The sequence below is a fragment of the Arctopsyche grandis genome, chromosome 10, assembly GCF_051622035.1.
Source record: "Arctopsyche grandis isolate Sample6627 chromosome 10, ASM5162203v2, whole genome shotgun sequence".
NCBI classification, from domain to species: Eukaryota; Metazoa; Arthropoda; class Insecta; order Trichoptera; family Hydropsychidae; genus Arctopsyche; species Arctopsyche grandis.
The window spans coordinates 4,962,977-4,977,345 of record NC_135364.1 but is presented as its reverse complement, the minus strand read 5'-3'; the positions used below and the strand labels follow the sequence as shown (position 1 = coordinate 4,977,345).

The 14,369-nt window shown below is 31.9% G+C and overlaps 1 long non-coding RNA gene across 1 annotated transcript in view; it reads left to right on the top strand.

Moving 5' to 3' along the window:
* LOC143917655 (uncharacterized) overlaps window positions 1-14,369 on the top strand; it is a 160,606-nt gene that overhangs the window by 55,318 nt on the left and 90,919 nt on the right. The window contains exon 2 of the long non-coding RNA XR_013261085.1: window positions 12,039-12,089. This is a non-coding gene — a long non-coding RNA (uncharacterized LOC143917655). The remainder of the gene's footprint in view (window positions 1-12,038; window positions 12,090-14,369) is intronic.

Below are 14,369 nucleotides of genomic sequence, written 5' to 3'. Positions count from 1 at the left end.
TGAATCCAAACAATGGGTTCAATGTATCTAAAATTGCACACGACCCTATTTTAAAGTATTTGAAATATTTAAAACGAGCGTCTCGTTAGTGTCGCTTAAGCCCTTCCATTACCAGGCTACTGCCATTACCCATTCGGGGATTGATAGGGGTAGATGAGGAGCATTGGGACCGATGTTATGGTGAATCAATTAACCGGCATATCATATCCGTGGGGGTCGTGGGACAGATGCTCGCAAGATAAACCATTGTGCTCTGACATCCGCGTAACATAAATTCAATTGCGAAATGCAACAGCAAATGCACTTATTATATACATATTGTACACACACACAATATGCATATACGTGCATTTTTCCACCGCGAATTTATTGACCCGGGACAATGGCCTACTTTCTATTGTCTACCTTAGATGCATTTTATGCGCTTTTGGGGTAGATCAGGGACTCTGAATCTTTTTCTTGGGACAACTTTATAAAATGGTTTGATTAGAATTTAAATTTTAATATTGTAGCGTGGACGTGTAGAGGAGTTTCCGAGATTGGAGTGGAATGCACAGCGAGTAGTGTATTGTTGCTCCGTCGACGAGTCAGCTCCAAATCAAAGCACGGAACATATACACCGATTATTTATACACAGCCTAGACATTCATATTTATAATATTTTCCAAAAACTCTATTCAAATATCATCGTTTTATATTGTTGAATATCTATAATTTAATGTATTTAATGTTCCATCACACTTGATCAAACTTGTGACTCGTTATATGCAACGAAATAGATTTGTAGTGCAGGCGTTCGTGACTTCCAGATTGGAGGTCAATTTTGGTCTAATCGAAAGCTTTATTGATAAATTTTTGAGTGAATATTACTCACAAAGATATGATCTAATATGTTGATTACAATTTTACCAAAATATAATTACTTTCGTAGAAATTTTGATTAGGATAAGTATCCACCTTCAAGTTTGATATTTTTTGTAAAAATTAAAAATTTCAAAAATATTTTTAAACCTCCGCTCCGACTCCGCCATGTTTTTAATCAATTATTAAAGTTGAACTATTATAAAAAAACTTTAAAAATTTGATGCCACAAAGTCTTAAACATGTATCTTTATTTTGTCAATTACTACAGCGATATACAAATTTTGACCTTTTTATTTGTATCATCATTGAAATGTTACTTCTCTGATATATTTTTTCCCTATTTCTGATAATTAAATATATCAACAATATAGTTTTACTATTCAAAACGCAATTTTGTGAGGAAGTAAACTACCACTTCCGGTTCATGGTTTTGTATTAAAATCTCACAATATATGAACTCTTATCCTAATGCATCGAAAATATATTTCCAGTTTATTATGTCGTACATCCTTTGAGATATATTGTTTTTAAAACAAAGGGAGCATGCGATTAAGCATTCCGCACTGTGCAGCGCGTACTCTCAGCACAGATATATCATTGGTCGATGGGCCGCGAGATCTTATTGGTTGTTGTATACAGCTCGTTTATTCGCTGAGGCCTTTTTGGCGCGAACGCGAGATCAGGTGATCAGTGCTAGTAAACTAGTGGTCGACGAGCACCAATCACCTAATCTCTAAGTTACAATATCTTGAGAGTTTATTTATGTGAGAAATAGTCGAAAATTTTTGGAATGTTTGTTGAAATAGTTGAAAACTTATTTTCCATCTACAATACAACATCAAAGCAAATATTATATCTCGATTACACAGATTACACAGATACTAAACAAAATTGTCTTCAGATTATCGATCAGGAGATTCTATCTTCTATGACAGAATCATTAATAACTATACTAAAGTGTTAAGAGGTGCTTCAAACAAAATGTTTATGCTAGTGTTTCTGACTGAGTTGACCCAGGACAGGAATTCCCTGGAATCACGTATATTTTATGTCCCGTATCCCGGGAATTTTTATCTCAAATACCGGGAAAAATATTTCAATCAAAACGTTATTTAAAAATTAAAATACAAGCGAGTATCCTTATTGTATTGTCTTGATTCCACAATAGAAGAAATTCTTTTAGATTCTGATGAAGTTGATACAATTCTGTGTTTAGTGATGAATTAAATAAAGAGATATCAAAGACAAAACTAAAAAATAACGTAAATAAAAATAGCCTTAATGACATGCTTAATACATGCTGACAGGAAAATTGGGTGATTTAAAATTATTTTCTTCGTCCTTTTAATTACTTCGACCGAAACTGAAAGAGATTTTTCCATTGTTGGAAATATTTGTGCAAAATCTAGAAATAGGCTTTCAAATTCTCATTTAAATACATGAGTATTAATAAATAAATTTAATTTTATAATCACACTTTTCCAGTTAAAAGATATAATATTATTTATTTATTTTTTAATATTTGTAGATAAATAAATTTTATTATGCTGTATACACTAACTTTAAAAAATAAGACAATAACATAAAAACTAACAAGGAAAATAATATCTAATATAGACAATGATCACTGTATCAGTAGGTATTAGAATATACAACATAAGATGTATTGTGAACATTATTTATGAAGAATAAAAATCATTTTAAAATATCCTAGATGTTTTAATGCATGCTATAAAAGCGCCTTTTAATGATAATGTCTTAATTTATTATTAATCCTGGTTATTTATGTCAGACGATTTTAATGATCAGAACTCGACACACAATGTTTGTTTCCTATATAAATTATCCAATGTTTTTAGCTATAAACTTATATGTTGTCTCATAATTGCATATTATGGAGTTTTGCAACAATTTATTAAGTAATAAAACAATAGGTTTATAATGTTTTACTCTTAGTCATAATTACATGTACATATGTACTATGTACCTATATATTTATTAGGTATATTGACTGAAATAAACCCTATGTATTTACTGGCTTTAATTTGTCATATATTGTCTTAATTTGTCGTATTTTTAAAGTGCCATATTGTCATACTTGTTGAAAAATATGCCACATTATTATATTTGGTACTAGTGTTTTGCCCGTTGATTTAGATGGGTGTTTTCGGAAAGGAACTGATACACGAATTAAAATAAAGTTATATGCTATATAACTATATAAATTGAATGTAAGTTAATTTATAGCGCGCGCACGTATTAATAGAAAAAGTTGAGTGCACGCATCACACACTCACCGATCTAACCCGTTCTCTCGTTTGATATGAATGAATGAATGTGTGTGTCTTCGTGGATTTGTATACGTGTGTACGCTCCCACGCAAATCATCTAACGCTGACGTCAACCGTCGCCCAGCGCTCGATATCAGGAGCACATGTCAGACGCTCCATACCTCCCACTTTCCTGCTACCCCGCTTCCCCGCTTCTCTTGGCACGACTGGTCGACGCGTCCGCCACATGTCCACAAACATACCCACAAACAAATCCACAAACATACATACATCGCGTCAGTTTTCGTTGTTGGCGAGACCTTGGTTGGCCAAACCCACAAACATACATACATCAGTCAGAGTCTCGTTGTTGGCCAGACCTTGATTTGTCGAGGTCAATCGTTTCTTATCAGAATTTGCCAATTTTTCTGATTTTCATTGAAACGATTCCTGTAAAATTGGCTTCTCCTATCCAATTTTCTATTGCAAAAACCTTGAGTTATTGTTATATCTCAGGTTTCGCCAGATTTCTCTCCATAGATGTCTCTGTGGATGATTATGGAATGTAAAAAATTGTATTGTTACATGAAAAATGTTATTGATCGTATTGTTTACGATGTTTGTAATGTCTGACCATAAATTTCAGGTGTTGTTTCGATTTACATTTTTTTAATATATGTAACTAGCTGAACCCGGCATGCGTTGAAATGCCACAATAACGCATGCAATTCCCTTTTCCGTTCCCGATCCCATTCCCGTTCCCGTTCCCGTTCTCATTCTGGTTACCGTTCACATTTGTCGGAAAAACGCAGGCATCGAACACATTTGAAATTATTCAATTATTTGTTTATTTTACCCTAACAATGCATGTCGCGACGCGAAAACATTTGAAATTATTGCGTTGCAATGCCACTCATTCCCGTTTTTTCCGTTTTCCGTTCCTGTTTTTGGCCGATTGTTTTTCACAGTAAGCTTCCCGGACATGTATAAAATAAATCCTGAAAGTTCCATCGTACAACAACGCATGCAATTCCCGTTCCCGTTCCCGTTTCTCGATGCGTTTCGATTCGAAGTGAATGTTTCAGTTTCAAATTAATACTTAATAATCAAATTAAATTATAGTAAAGTATAGGAACGCATACGTGGCAGACCGACAAACATTGATTTTTATATACAATATATGTAGGATTGTTATGAGTGGTACTTAATGTGAGGTTGGTATGAGTGGTACGTAATGTATTTGTACGTTAGCATGCGTGCGCGCAAGTTGGTTACCAACGTACACATTTCCTTAACTACACACTGGCGCTTCATACTTTCGCGTCGATAAAATCATAATTATGGATATTGTTATAAAGAGGTTTTATCCCGTTTTTTTTCACAGTCATCTTCCCGGACATGCATACAACCAATACTGAAAGATCTATCGTAATCGGTTCAGTGGTTTAGAAGCCTATTCGAGACACACCCACACGCAGACACTCAATTTTATGTATAAAGATATTATCATCATTATCACCATCTGCAGCCCCTCACCATCCACTGCTGTATGAAGGCCTCTCCAACACGCTTCCATTCGCCTTTGTTTTGCGCAACTCTCATCCATCTCACTCCACACATTTTCCTAATTTCATCCACCGAGCTTATTCGAGACAGACAGACAGACAAACATTGATTTATATATATATATATATATATATATATATATATATATATATATATATATATATATTTATATATATATATATATATATATATATATATATATATATATATATATATATATATATATATATATATATATATATAGATATATAATATCTCGAGTCTTAATCTGTTTAGCATACTCGCCGCCTTGGAGCAATCTGTTAGGCGAGTGTGGATTATTAATTGAAATAAATAAAAATAATGCTAGTTGTGCTATTGTATTTAGTTAACTATTGAATAAGCTTCTAATAAATAGCGCAGTTTCTTGCGAACAAGCTCTATACTAATACTGATTTTGAAAGCTCTCATTTTTTGGTACAATTCATCGAATAGTTAGAGCAATTGATGCCACTTTTGTGACATCTCCCATAAACACATACATATGTAGTTGTATGTAACATGTTGAACGACTCATCTGTTGAGAGCGGCTGGTTTTATTACAGATAGGTAACCCCAAATTATCCCCGGGGCACCGATCACCCCCGAGATGATGTTATTTCGAAATTATACAATGGTTAATCGAGTTACCGTGCACATTTCGTACTTTATCGCTCGTGATTTATCTGGAGTGCGTGCCGCGGTTGCCAAGTGGCTCCAGCATCAAAGGATACCCCTTCGTTTCACGCCTCGTTTGCAACGGGAGCTTTTACACCTCCTCACCTCCTCTTTCTCCACCTCTTCTTCGCAAAAATACCTCTAATTATGTGTGAGGCTCACGTTTTCAAATGTCTACGTAAGGTTTCCTTTCTGCGTATTTTATCGGTATGTGTCTATTGTAAGCATTGACATGCCATTACGGGTCGTATGCGTCGAAGCCTTCATTGTCTGCGTAGAAGTTGCATCTTCATTTTGAGATGGTGATTGGTTGTTTTTGAATTTTACTATTGCAAATATGATGCTTGAAGTCGTTTTTTGTGATTTTTCGGTAGCAAAAAATGTTTTGGTATTAGCATGAACTTTTTTATTTTTTTGATTTTTAAATGCTTTTTATTATTACGAAATTATGTTCACAATACATCTTATATCTATTTTAATAGCTACTGATCTACTGATCATTTTCTATTTTACAATTTTAATTTAATTTTATTAGTAATCATAGTATTATATTATTCTAATGTTAATGTACAGCATAATAGGAAAAAGAGCTCAAAAACGTATTTACAATAAATGAAACGATTAAATGACCGCCACTGTATCTGCAACGATTCGATTATATTATTCTAATGTCTAAACCTATCGTTTATTATTTGACATAGTGATGTGTTATTATAAACTCAGGTACATTCACCCGATTGGAGTTTCTAATATAATAAATGAACTTCGAAAGTTTTATTACAATGAAACGTAAAAAATATAAATTTATTGAATATGTATTTCAGTACTGTTTTTTTGAGGTCCTTATTCTGGAAATATCGTAATTTTAATCTTATTGTAAAACAAACATTAAATACTATTAAATACATAATTCAAGTAGTGATAAATACTTCCAAAATAACAAATCAATGTCATGAATTTTTATGCATATTTAATATTATCGTTTCCGAAAATAAAGCTAATCACTCGATCGATTATCACCCCGTACATATTATATAATGAATTAGATAAATATGTATGTATATAGAAATGATACTGATCATCAAATGTATACCAATAATCTATAGAATATTCATATATTGGTATAATTAAGTCAATATATGACATTTTTATCTGCATAATACTGTTTAATCTATTCTAAATTTTCTAATTTTAGATACTTGTACGTATTATGATCAGTTTAGACGTATCTGATGTTTGATATCTGAAAAGGGGCTCGATCCAATTTCGAGCAACAAGTTCATTTGTCGAAAATTTAACAGCATCCGGCAATAAATTCAAATTAGTGGCAGTTCTCTTAACTGCCGTGAAAACCACTCATAACTGAACTCATTCTTGTATATAGGGGTGAGACAAAACCTGTAGTGGTCGACGTATCGGGATCGTTTCCGAGTACCGTTTCAAGATTGACAGTGGGTATAAATTGAAAGTGAACAAAAATCAACAACGCTCGGACATTTTTCGAACGGGTCGATTACGCGGCGTTGAATATCGATTAAATCATGATTGACAAAAAAAAGTAAATGATTAAAAAGCAGCCCGCGTTTGATGAGAGTGTGTGGTCACTGCCGACAGGGAGTTAAATGGTTGCCCTAAAAGGACTTCCATAAATTGTCCCGATAATGGGCAATTTGTTGCGTTCCTACTGAGGAACTGCCAACGCCAGGTAACTAAAGGCAGATGCACTTTCGGGAGGTGCATAACATTTTTTTTTCACCCCATTTTTCTTATATACATACATACATATATATATATATATATATATATATATATATATATATATATATATATATATATATATATATATATATATATATATATATATATATATATATTCAACATTACTTTAAATTAAAACTAATGCAATATTTAGATTTAGTCTCGTTGTGTATAAATGGAAGCCAAAAGGCACTTAAGCAGATGCATTAGTTGAGTCGTCGCTAACACCTGCTCAATTAGTCGGATTCGGGTGGTTATTATTATATTAAATTTATACTTAATGGATGTGGCGAAATGTACAGGAATATAACGGGTGATCTAACGGTTGAGTATTTCTCAAATACAATAAATATTTCATCAGAAGTCGATTGTGTATTTGAAAGTACGATCATAGAACACTCCTATAATATCAATCGAATACTGTAAGACAACATTCAAGTAGCTATAGATGATATCCTGTAAAAGTCATATTGATCATATGAATGTTGTTATATATACATTCTTATATAACCAGCGGCGTGGACTATTGGTTAGTATATTATGCTTTGGAGCGGAGTGGTCGCGGTTCGATTCCCACTAGTAGCTGTAGGCCAGACTCAAGGTCGATCGTTTCCATTCAGAGTTTGCCAATTTTTCTGATTGTCATTGAAACGGTTCCTGTAAATTGGCATTTCCTCTCCAATGTTTCTTGCAAATCTCAAGTTATTCAGCGTCTTAAGGTTCGCCAATTTCTATATCATAAAATGCTCTAAAAATTTCTCGATAGATTTATCTGTGGATGATGTTTGTATGAATTCGCATTGTATAAAAATGCTTGTATTAATTGTATTATTGTATTGCATCTGTATTAGTACACTTGTCGCTTTGGAGTGATCTGTAAAGGCGAGTGTACATGTTCGATTAAAATAAAATGTGTAATTGTCACAGATAAAGCTTTCAGATACATAGGTTGAATTTGTTTGATCTTCTCTTTAGAAATTTGTTCATAGTTTATTTAAGAAAAGCCGTTGGATCACCCGTTACATATGTTTGTATTTGGTATATTTAATTGATTCTATGTATATGGTTCTCGTAAATAGATTACCCGTTTCGCAGAGTGCTCGAAAGTGTCAAATTCGGATTACCGGGAAATCGCGAGTGCTTGTTTAGGATTCGATAAATATTTGCGCGTGAAAAATACTACGTGCGACGAAAATATGAAACAGGTGAAAAAGTCGATCGAATCGTATTTGCTTAGGTTTTTATTTTATAAATATTTTGTTTTCAGACGCAACAAGTCGAGTTTTGACAATGTGCATGATAATTTTCGATCCAGGTTGTGTTTTTAACTTATTTTTTGAAATTTAATTTAAATATGTAAAGATGAATAAATGTGTCTATATTTTTTACTGTGTACTAGGTATAGTAGAAAAATAGAAAAAATATTGATATATAAACATGTATGTAGTGTGTAAGTCGAGAATATTCTCAGAGAACGAGAATATTTATCTATCTAGAGATGTTTTATAACCAAGAAAAAAGAAAATTCTCGGGTTTGAGAATATTCCCAAGAATTCTCTCTAAAAGATTATTGCCGAGAATTTTACAACACCACATGTATGTACATATGTACATTATATTAGGCTGATGATGGATTTTTAATGATGGATCTACTAATAGAAAACTTTTGTCATATCAAGGGAACGTTAAATAAAAAATATCATTGATTTTAAACAATATCATGTGCCTCCAACCAATCGATTTATCTCGACAAATATTTTGAAAAAGTAGGTTTTTTTCATATATCTCTTTTTCGAGAATAGTTTAACTTTTTTACTATAAAATAAACACTCAATATTAAACTAAATCGTCATTTATGCATGTTCCCGTGATTATTTAAAAAATAAAAGTTATTACCTTTGATTAGAATAAATTGAATAGTATTGGGTTTTTTCATTCGGGCGTGTGTAGTTTATTGTGGATTTGGTTTGTTTATTTTGATGTTTATTATTTAATATTTTCTTAATAAAATTATAGAAAAATTCATTAATGTAAAAGTACCTTCTAATGTAAGAAAATAAAATTTCAAATCGAGTAACAATCCCTAAAAATATCTTGCGTTTTTTAAGGAGTCTTGAAAGATATTACGTTTAATAATCACGTGGGGATTTTAAGATCTACAATATTTTTCATAAATAGAGAAGCTATGAAACCCCATATAATAGACTAATCTTTCGAATTTATTTCTGAGATTTTATTGTTAAATAAAAATACATTTTGGAATTACAAAAACACTAAACTTCGACCAATAAATATGGTAGAGCTCTTTTTTACATACCTCTTCTTACTTTCATTTACGATTATTAAATAAATAATTTCTGTGGAGTACGATTTGATAAAAAAAAATATATTTAAATAGAAAACCAATCCTTATGAACGTGGTGAAATAAAAAAACTGGCCAAATAAACGTAAAATAGCACGGAGAAAAAATCTGTAAAAAACATTCATGTTTGACGCTAGATAATTAATTATAAGTATTTTAAAGCAATGAAATATCACAATCAATAGAAAAAACATCTGACTATTGATTCCAATACTCACTTTGAGCACATTAATACTAGATTTTGAGTTAAAGACCGCAAAAGCCAAAAAAACTATAAAAATCTCGCATATTTTTAAACGCTCATATCTCGTAAACTACACTAACCAACAAAAATCATTATCATATTCGAATTCAGTGGGTCAAACTTAGTAAAGATTGGTTTGTCTCCGCTCTGGTATTTTTTTTTTTTGTTGCTCAGTATAATTACAATAAGGATCACCCATTTTATTTTACTACGTTGTGAACAAAATTGCAAGACGATTTGATTGCTGACTAAGACTAATCGTCGTGATTTTTTAATTAATAAACATCGCAAATTTAATTTTAAAATTTCGTTATTGTGAGGATATATCCAAGGACTTGGTCCACTTTTTGTGTATGTTTGGTTCGTGATTGATCGATTTGTTGAATACATTTTTTCGCATCAAAAAGTGGAGAACGCTGGCGGCTCTTCTTTTCCCGGAGCATTTATAGTGGGTCCTTCCTGATGTGGTGCTAGAGTGGCACAGTGGTCTTGGAAGTTCAATATTTATCCCTGAAAACAAAGTGGGGCGGCCTAGGGCTTGGGTCTTTTGATACTTGATAGCCGAGGTCCATTAACTCGGGCCGACACGGTAGGGCTAAGGGCAAACACACGGCCGCAGAGTCTCGTACTTGCACACACAGAAACACTTTGTTCATCGTGTTCTAATGGACTCTAATTCCTGCTTGTACAAACTTTGGAAGTGACACAAAAAATGTGCTTTCGTCTCGTCGAAAAACGATTTCCCTCCCCTCGCTCTTCCGTTTGTACCAATATTTGACTTTTTTTCCCCGGAGTCGGCTTTCGGCTTAAGGATGCCGCTGCTCTCCCCGTGTCCAGGTGCGCTAGTTTCGTAATAAATTCTTGAGGTGAACATGATGTGTGTGTGCGTTTCCCTTTTGGGTTCATCGGCGTAAAATACTATGTCAAATCGAAAATTAAATTGTAGACTGAAAATATTATTTTTTTAAGTCGGCTCGTTATGCCTTTAACGGATGACGCTCGTCTTGTCATAGTACATGTTAACATATTGAAATTTTATGTCATAAATAAATAATTTTGAACTGAAAATATGTTCTATTATAAATAACAACGAGTATATATTAAGCGTAGATTCAAATTTAATTTTAATTCGATGAAAATCTTGATTAAATTATATAATGAATATGTATGTATTTGTAGTTTTTGCGAGTGGAACCATTTGAATGTTTTAAAAGTCCCGTAAAAATATTAGAAAAGACAGATTTAATTATGTATATATCAATGCCTTTTATAATATGAATTTAAATATTTAATATAAATATATTTTTTTTAATATTTCAATTGAGGAAAATTAAATGTAATCTTCTTTAAGAGGCCGCTTAAAAATTTTGTATTATATATATGTATGTATGTATTTTTTGAATATCATCCAATGTATGTAAAATCGTATGTATGACTTGAAAGTTGATGATTATGATACATGTATGTATGTATATATTTGTTTTTTTTTTTTGTTCATAACTATTACACATACATATGTATATACATATAATATAATTAAAGAGCGGACCAACTTTGCGCTGTTCATTTGTTCATTATTCAACGTGCTTTGTTCATTTTTATTATAAACCTTTTTTTAATGCTCTCTAGCTTTGTAGTTTGCCCTGTTTCCTGGAAAATACACCCAAAACGCCCTGTTTATTGGAAAAAGTACACTTCCAGTCCTACTTCTAATAATAATATATATAAAAACGGACGCTATGTATGTGGGTATGTGGTGGCGCGTCGACAAGTATGGAGATTAAAAAAAAAACAAATTTTAGAATACCAAGAGTATACGTTATGCATAGGGATGTGGGGTGACGATGTCGCGAAGTGGGGAAGCGGGGTAGTGGGTAAGTGGGGGGGGAGTGTGGAGCGTCTGACATGTGCTCCTGATATTGAGCGCCGAGCTACGTCAGGCCGAGCGACGGGTGACGTCATCGTCAGATGCGCGGTGTGGGAACGTACACACATCCACGAAGACACACACATACACATTCATTCATCATTTCGAATGGGAGAATGGGCGCATGCATACGCGCACGCGCCTATAAATTACCTTACACTATATTTATATATAGCTTTATTTTAATTCGTGTATTAATTCCGTTTAAATCAACGGGCACAACACTAGTATATGATAAAAATAGATGTACATTGAAATGTATGTAACTTGAATAGTGCAAATATTGTATATATATATATTTTAGGACACGACAATGACTACTGCAGTATAGCTTTTATCTATTGTTTCAGTGCATTCTTCGAAGTGATTGCATCACGAAATTGCATCGACAGTCTTCAAAGGTTTGTAAATAATTTTATTGTTGATTTTCCATTCTGCCGGTGAGAATATTTCTAAAATAAATAATATAGATCGATAGTCGACGCGAGTAACGGTACGCTTTTGTTTGTCGACGAAGCGTAGGTTGTCTATTCATTTATTTATTTTACTTCTTTTTTAAATCGTAAAATTGTGGAATTCGAGAGTACGCCATCATCTTCGGTTTCACACAAATATTATACTATTATACGAGAAAGCAACCCCGAAAGGAGTCATGCTGGCTCAAATACAATATGGTGATTTGTGCCCCTAGAAAGGGTGTCCAACAGAGTTGAGGGTGTTTGTTTACTATTTTTATTATTATGCATATTAAAAATCGGAGAATATCGAATTCCTAGCTTTTACCTGTACAATGGGTTGTATATATATATTTTTATATCTCTCGTGCTATAATCAAATATTCATTTCATTCTAAAGCGATTCTACGTAATACGAAACGATTTATTTGTTTTATGCGATAGTTATGTAGGATTGAATCTATTATATACATATATATATATATAATACAAACATATGTACATATAAAAAATAGACAGGTGTAATAAAAGAATATATTGCAGAAACTCATTTCGTCATTTATTTCTCTCACGTTTTCCATTTTTCGCTAGTTTGTGTTTCTCAGACTCGGAATGTATATAAGTACAATTATTTTTCCTTCATTATTTAAGTAATTACATTAAAATATTAATATTATACATATATGTTATACAATAATGAATACAATAATAATAATAATAATAATAATAATATTAATTTATAATAATAATAATAATAATATAATTAAATGTGTTCTTTTTTATTATAATTTAATTTTGCCAAACGCACTATGGCACAGATCTTAAATACATACATACGTTGTATAATAAAACTTAATACAAGTAATGGAAATTAATTTCGAATATGATTTTTTAGTGGTATTTATCATCGTGCGAATACTGTTATTTCTTACAAAAACACTTATTGCTCTCTTCAGTCAATTTTCATACATAATATATACACATTTTGATTGTGTGCATTCTGGAAAAATTTATTAGTATACGTGAAAGTTTTTGGAAAATAACGTGTTAGTTTGAATTATTTTATAGTATACATAGGCCAAAAAATGAACAGTTAGATACAAATTCAATCGTGTCATTTCAGATGCCATTTAAAACATTTTCAGTATTGTCTTCTAAATTGGTAAATGTAAGTTTCGAAAGGATGGCATCTAAATCGACGTACAAATACATAAAATTATCAATATTGAATTTTGTGTAATTAATATTTTTTTTGACTAGTTGAAAATACTTCTTCATTATTATACCGATTAAATCATAAACAATAAAAAAATAGAAAAGAAACAAATTACATATACAAAACGTCAACAATCATCGGCCTCATTTCAAAATTTCAGCTGTAATTTAATAGACATATAATATATCCAAAGAAACAGGTAGGCATTTATTTATTATATTACATCATATATGATGCAAATACATACATAAAAAACGGTATTAGTAAATATTTTTAATGTCGAGTATTTAGACACGTAATCAGCGTATAAAATACTTTTTTTTCAAATACAAATTGCATATATTTTCATATAAATATATTATATAATATGAAGAGCGAGCGCGTCAAGCGAGGAAAAGCCGTTCGCGCGCGTGGAAGCTTTTCCTTGAATTTTCCTCAGATTCGTTCAGTTCGACAACATGAAAAGCAAACGTCTCACTTTCCAATTCCGATTTTGGTCAAACAAATCACTCTCGTATGTTTACAAAAAAAAATAAAAAAATACACACACATAACAAAAGTCTTCAACGTCTCACTGTGGAATTTCACAATCGTACGGCATGTGTGTGTATTTATTATTAAAAAAAAAAAAAAAAAAAACACATTTAACAAGGGACGACGAGGTAGGGATAGGCGAGTGGGAGGAATACATAGAAAAGCACATCTATACATATACATACATATATATGTATATAATTAATTAATTTAAATTATATAAAACAACGTACAAACACGCACACACACACGCACACACAAACGCTCAATGCGATGATATAATACTGCGCAATTAATAATATACAATAAGTTATAATTCACATTTCTTGATCAAAAAGTTGCATACACATTTATATATAAGCGTATTTTTATTATAATATTTATATAAACAGAAGCGTCTATTTTAAACGTTTGTAGTTGGTTGTTGTTGTCGTCGTTCACTACTGCGCACTATCCATTGATCTGGTGATTAAATA